The following is a 5668-nucleotide window of genomic DNA, read 5'->3' on the forward strand; positions in this document are numbered from 1 at the left end:
ATATCTGGGTATCTAATCTTTATATTAACCTGAAGCATAATAAGGATGATAACGATTTGTGGCAGGTGTAGATGATGTTGTTCATGATAAGTACTAGCAAGAAGCAAGAGAAAAAATATATGGCTATTTTTCACAACGAATCTTTCTATAAATTTGTCCCACAAGGCATACAACGTTGTTTGCATTCGCGTCCCGCGGAACAGAAATTCCATCCGGCCAAAATGAGCACAACACTCTTTTTTCTATGCAGATCGATTTACGATCGAGTGAATTGTCATCACATAAGAAATTTCTGCATGATGAAAGTAATTGTAATAGAGAAGTGGAGGCAAAGTTGTGCATTTGCTTCGATTTTGATTATGGTAGTAAAAGAAGTAAAATGAGGTATTTGAGTTCTGCTTTTCCCCCAAAGAAAGTTGTGCAGGTTTGATTGAACACTCAAGACATTAGTTTTCTACTTTGGCAGAGCTCCAAATGGGATGAAGAGTGGTTGGGTAATGCATGAATTCCGCCTTGAGAATCTGCATATGCCTCCTAAGGTATGATTTTCCGTTGTTTCTTTTCCGTTTTTGTATGTATACATCAAACACTACACAAGAGATACTAAGCACGCAGTGTGCTATGTTTGTAAATGCACATTGGGATCTTGCTTTTCTACTTTCTAATATGAATGTATACACTGACAGGAAGAGTGGGTGCTATGTAGAGTCTTTCACAAAGGCAAGGAAGACCTGAGCTCGAAAAAGTGTTTAGAATATGACATTGACGATGCAATAATAGGTACCTCTTCTCCAAATTATTCTTCGTCTCCTCATGCGGACAAAGTGATGCCAGCTGGATCTCAGCAGATTAACCCAGTCCCACAATGCTTATATCATATTTTTGTTTTTATATCCTTAAAAGGATGTTGCCCATTACCCTTAATTAACTAGTCACATTTGTTAAGGTCAGATCAAACCTTCGTCTGGATTGAAGCCAAGTAATAAGAAAAGTTGAATAAAGACGTATGGGAACGTCTTCAGTGCATTCCTGTTAAATTGGCACTCGGGCCAATATTACAGCAATGCAATCCTAAGCACATTTTCCTCCATACCAGGGTCCCATTAATAACATTAATATAGGTCTTAAATGCTGATGATGCCAAAGAACTGACTGAAATTATTATGGGTTTATGAATGTAGGATAGAGAGAGAGACAACAGTGTATTGAGAATTGTGACTAAATTCTGTTATATTACAAATTGGGTGAGAGAGCTGACGCCAATACATTACATGAGAAGAAAGAAGTAGTAGCAAAGAGCAAGGAAATAGAAGCAGTAAACAGAGGTTGAGCACTCCAAAGAAAGACGCAAATGAGGTGGTGGTAGCAGTGTGGAAGAAAGCTTGCGGCGGCAAATACCACCGGGCATCTTTGGTGGCAGCAGCTTTTAACAAGGGAGCAGGGGAGTCCCGAACATTCCTAAAGTTTCTAAGTTCAGCGTTTGAAATCCCTTCAGGTAAGATATGCCCCCTCTAAACTTCTGATATTGATGTGCAGATAAAAAAACAGTTATTTCAAAAGCACTGACAAGCAAAACTCTGTACCTAGCTATCTCAAAATGCTATTAGGTATTTGCAAAGATCATTACCAGTCGACAATTACATAATGTTTAGGAGCACACACGCTCTGTAAAAATGACTGTCACCACGATCTGCACTGATGAAACTTTTATCAATATAGGCTGCTTATTAGCATTTCCCAACACGGGGCGGATCAAACATTAGCCCCACCATCCCCATTCCCCACTAAAAAGCTAGTTAGAAAACCATGTGGTTTTGTGTAGCTTTTGTACAAAAGCATGTTATTACAACTTCCGGGCAACCCTTTGTTCTTGATACACAAAGTAATGGACTACTTGAGTATAGAACAGTGTCTTTGATGTATATGTTTTCTGTAGAAGGTGAGAATGATGGGAACCTAGGGCTTCCGGGACGTGTTTTCCGACAGAGGTTGCCAGAATGGACAACAAATGTTGAATATTACAATTGCAAGGAGTATCCACGACTTAATGATGCCTTGCATTATAATGTTCGTGGGTCATTGGCATTACCAGTCTTTGAACCATAAAAAAAAGTCATGTCTTGGTGTTGTTGAGCTTATAATGATGTCGCAGAAGACAAACTTCGGTCCTGAGGTTGATAAAGTCTGTAAAGCTCTTGAGGTTGGTTTTACTCTATCTATCTATTTTACTAGTGTTTCAAAGCAGTGTTCATCCGAGAATGCAGAATTTATTTTATCCGATGATTGTTTCTGCTCGCATTGCGCATTACTTTTTTGAGTGACCCAAGTTCAGTTCTTTCAGGCAGTCAAATCAAGAGTTCTGAATTGTTGGATCACCCAAGCTTTGAGGTTAGATGCCATTGTATTCTAAATACTTATTTTCCTCTCTGCAACTGCTACTCACAGGTATATGCATTAAAAGCAGATCTGCAATGGTGTGCGTCAAAATGCCCTTGTGGAAATCTTTCAAATATTGACCATGGTATCACGAGACCCATAAATTAGCTTTAGCTCAAACCGGGTTCCATGCAAGCATCGCAGGGTTTTAGCCGACGGTGGTGGTGGTGTGAAGAAGAGCTGCAGAAGCTTTGATGGAAGCTGTATGGGGCAAGTTTGCATGTGAACAACTGATGTAGCATTCTATGTAGTAGATGCTGACATGTGAGGTTTTGGAGACGCCTGGTCAGAGCATCACTTACAGAAGGGGCAGGGGGTTGGTGGGAGGGCATTTTCATCAAAAAGCTCGTGTTTTACAGGAGAGACTTTCTAGAGTCCCTCAAAGGGAGCAAATCGAAGGCGGTTTACGGATCCGCCAGTCCTTCAACCGCCCCTTTTTCTTGTTAGGCTTGTACTAATGAGTGGTAGTTCCTTCTCGTGACTCGTGAATGTCTATCCCGCCTAGAGCTTGGCTAGACACGGACTAGACTTAGCTCTTGCTTGTGATGTACCTTGAATACCTAGGGAGCCCGTGATCCAAGCCCGCGGGCTAGCTGTTTCTAGAAGTAGGGAGACCACACACTGACATGATGTTCGGTAAAACTTCCAAAGTAGAATTCCGGCCCATGTCAAGTATGTCGACGGGGGACAGGAATTCTACCGGAAAAGGGGGACCGAAAAGAATGTGAGTGACGCTCATGTTCGTGCTTACCTCTTTGGGCTAATCTACCCGACCTTGCCTCGAGCGGAGCAGGTCTTCGCTCGATACGCCATACGGGAGAAACGGACTATCATGATTGGGTCGACCAGGCCGGATCATGACATTGGGGACCATTATGGGCGGGAGTAGGATACTCTACTCGGGTGGAAAGAAAGATGGAGGGCTTGTCGCCTGCGGGTGTTGCTGGTGCGACGTGGATCGTCCGAAAGTGGTGATTCTCCGGTATTCAATCAAGAAGCAATAGAGGAAGAGCCCAAGCAAGGGAGTCCTATCTTACTTCTTCGACGGTGGAAGAATCCTTCTTAGTTGTTTTTCCTTTCCCAACTAAACAGTGATCGATATCGCGCCCTTTGTCTACAAAGATCTAGAACAATAGCAAGGCATATTTTAGATAATAGCTTCTTGCCAAAACCCTTCTATCCCCATTCCTAGCCACACCGTCCTCAGATGATCCCCAAAGCTACCTGACCCGATAAGTTTCCCTTCATCAAACCCTCTAGTATCCTTTGAGAGTTCTTTATAAGTGATTCTGGGGAAGTTGAATTTCAGTTCTGGCGCTGACATGCTAAACAACCCATCTTTCTTGGTGGAAATTATTCCTTTGATGTATCGATGTCCAATCTAATAAAATATGGTAAATTAATAGTAACAGCTGCCTGTTCTTTGAAAGTAATATCTCAAGTGTCTAAGGGTTGAATACTATGTATGTTGGTTTTCTGGTACAATTTAAGGAAGAATGATCTAGGAAAATGCACTTTTATCCACTCTGGGAAAAAATCTTACGGATTTACCTACTATGCCTTGCTCTTTTTTGAGAATATGTCTAAGTTATTGTGATTTTTAAGTTCAGTACAAACAAACCCTGGCACAGAATGCTTGATACATGACGTAAATGCATTACCGCACACGCCCAATCGGCCCGATCAGCCTTTTTGCATTTTGTCATCATCACTTACCATAATTTACCAAGGTATCAAGCATTGCTCTTTAATTAAGTGTAATGCACTGTTTTGTGGACCATATTATATTCAACTTGGGTTTCTGCCAAGAGATATTACAAAGTAGGTAGCTCCATTATGTGATGCTGGTTTTTTTTGTTTCTCTGTGTATATATATCTAAAAGTAGTACTTGCAGCTGCTTTGGAAGGAAGCAACAACAAAGTACAACTGATAATGTATGTCTCACAGGCATGTCCTATATCCAATGGGACTCCAGTTTGACCACATAAAAATATTTCCCATGCATTGATTACTTGCATTTTTGCTTCAATCTTCTTTTAATTTGGATAATTATACTTACTAATGTCTCTTTTCTTTTCCAATTTGTTGTTTGTATTAGATTGGCAGATTGGTTGGCGGTATATTGATAAAGAAAACTTGGGTGGATGTTGTTCGAATCGGCAGATTATGGGAATTTGGCCAAAATCTTATTTTTTGAAGAACTAATATTATTTAGTTGATGGCTTTGAAGATTTTGTAATTCAGTATATTGGAAGAGACTAATTGTATGGATGCTCAAATAATGATTTTGGATGATCTTAATTAATGAAATATATTTTGCTATAATTTATTGTGAATGAATACATCTGATCGGTGTTTTTAGTTTAATCATAAATTGTATTGGGCAGGTTTATATAAATTGAAATGATTCAAAATAATGCGTAATACCTATTATATATATGAGTAAACCCATTTGCAATGCCGAGCTCGTTGTAAAAGAATTAGGGTGCTACAAATGTGTTTAAACAATTACCAACACATACATTTGGTGCGACTAAAACTACTAGCAGGGGTAGCTAAAAACACACTTTTGGCAACGCCCTTGGCGCAGCTAATGGTTTAAACATTTTGCGACAAAGACCTAGGGGCAGCTAAAAACATACTTTTGGCAACGCCCTTGGCGCAACTAATGGTTTAAACCTTTTGTGACAAAGACCTGTAGCTAATGCTTTGCTTCTTTTTTGTGACGCTTGAGGGGTGCAACTAAAAGTAACCCTTTTGCAACGCTAGCAAAGTGCGACTAAAAGAACATTTTGCAACGCCAATTGCTGCAAATAGTTTAAATATTTTAAAAATCATTTTAGTTTGGCAAAATACTTTAGCAACACTAATAAAGTAATAGCAATGGGACAAGGCGTTGCAATAACCTTCAAGCTTTTGCGACGCCAATTGTTGCGTCTTCATTTAGCTTTTGTGACCCAATTTTTTGCAGCGCCTTTGTGACGCCCACATTGGCGTTGCCATTGATCATTGGCAGCGCTTTTTCGTACTTGTAGCGACACTAGATGGCGTTGCAATTGAGCCTTTCTGTTGTAGTGGCTCTCTTATAGTAGTAGAAAATTTCAAAGAAATTATGAACAATGTTTTAGTGTGTGATTTGTGAATAGTGAAAATAGTGTTTTGTAATCTAAACACGTGTAATGTAAACGAACTAGATGGCAAGCGGCGCCATTGATAATTAAAATATTATTT

The 5668-nt window shown here is 39.8% G+C and overlaps 1 long non-coding RNA gene across 1 annotated transcript; it reads left to right on the forward strand.

Moving 5' to 3' along the window:
* The first annotated feature begins 4274 nt into the window (after positions 1-4274).
* Positions 4275-4762, forward strand: LOC147516140 (uncharacterized). Its single transcript, XR_015213601.1, has 2 exons — positions 4275-4371; positions 4536-4762. It is a non-coding gene; the product is annotated as an uncharacterized LOC147516140 (long non-coding RNA).
* Positions 4763-5668: the final 906 nt, after the last annotated feature.

The sequence above is a fragment of the Coptis chinensis genome, chromosome 2 (assembly GCF_015680905.1).
Source record: "Coptis chinensis isolate HL-2020 chromosome 2, ASM1568090v1, whole genome shotgun sequence".
In the NCBI taxonomy this organism is placed as follows: Eukaryota; Viridiplantae; Streptophyta; class Magnoliopsida; order Ranunculales; family Ranunculaceae; genus Coptis; species Coptis chinensis.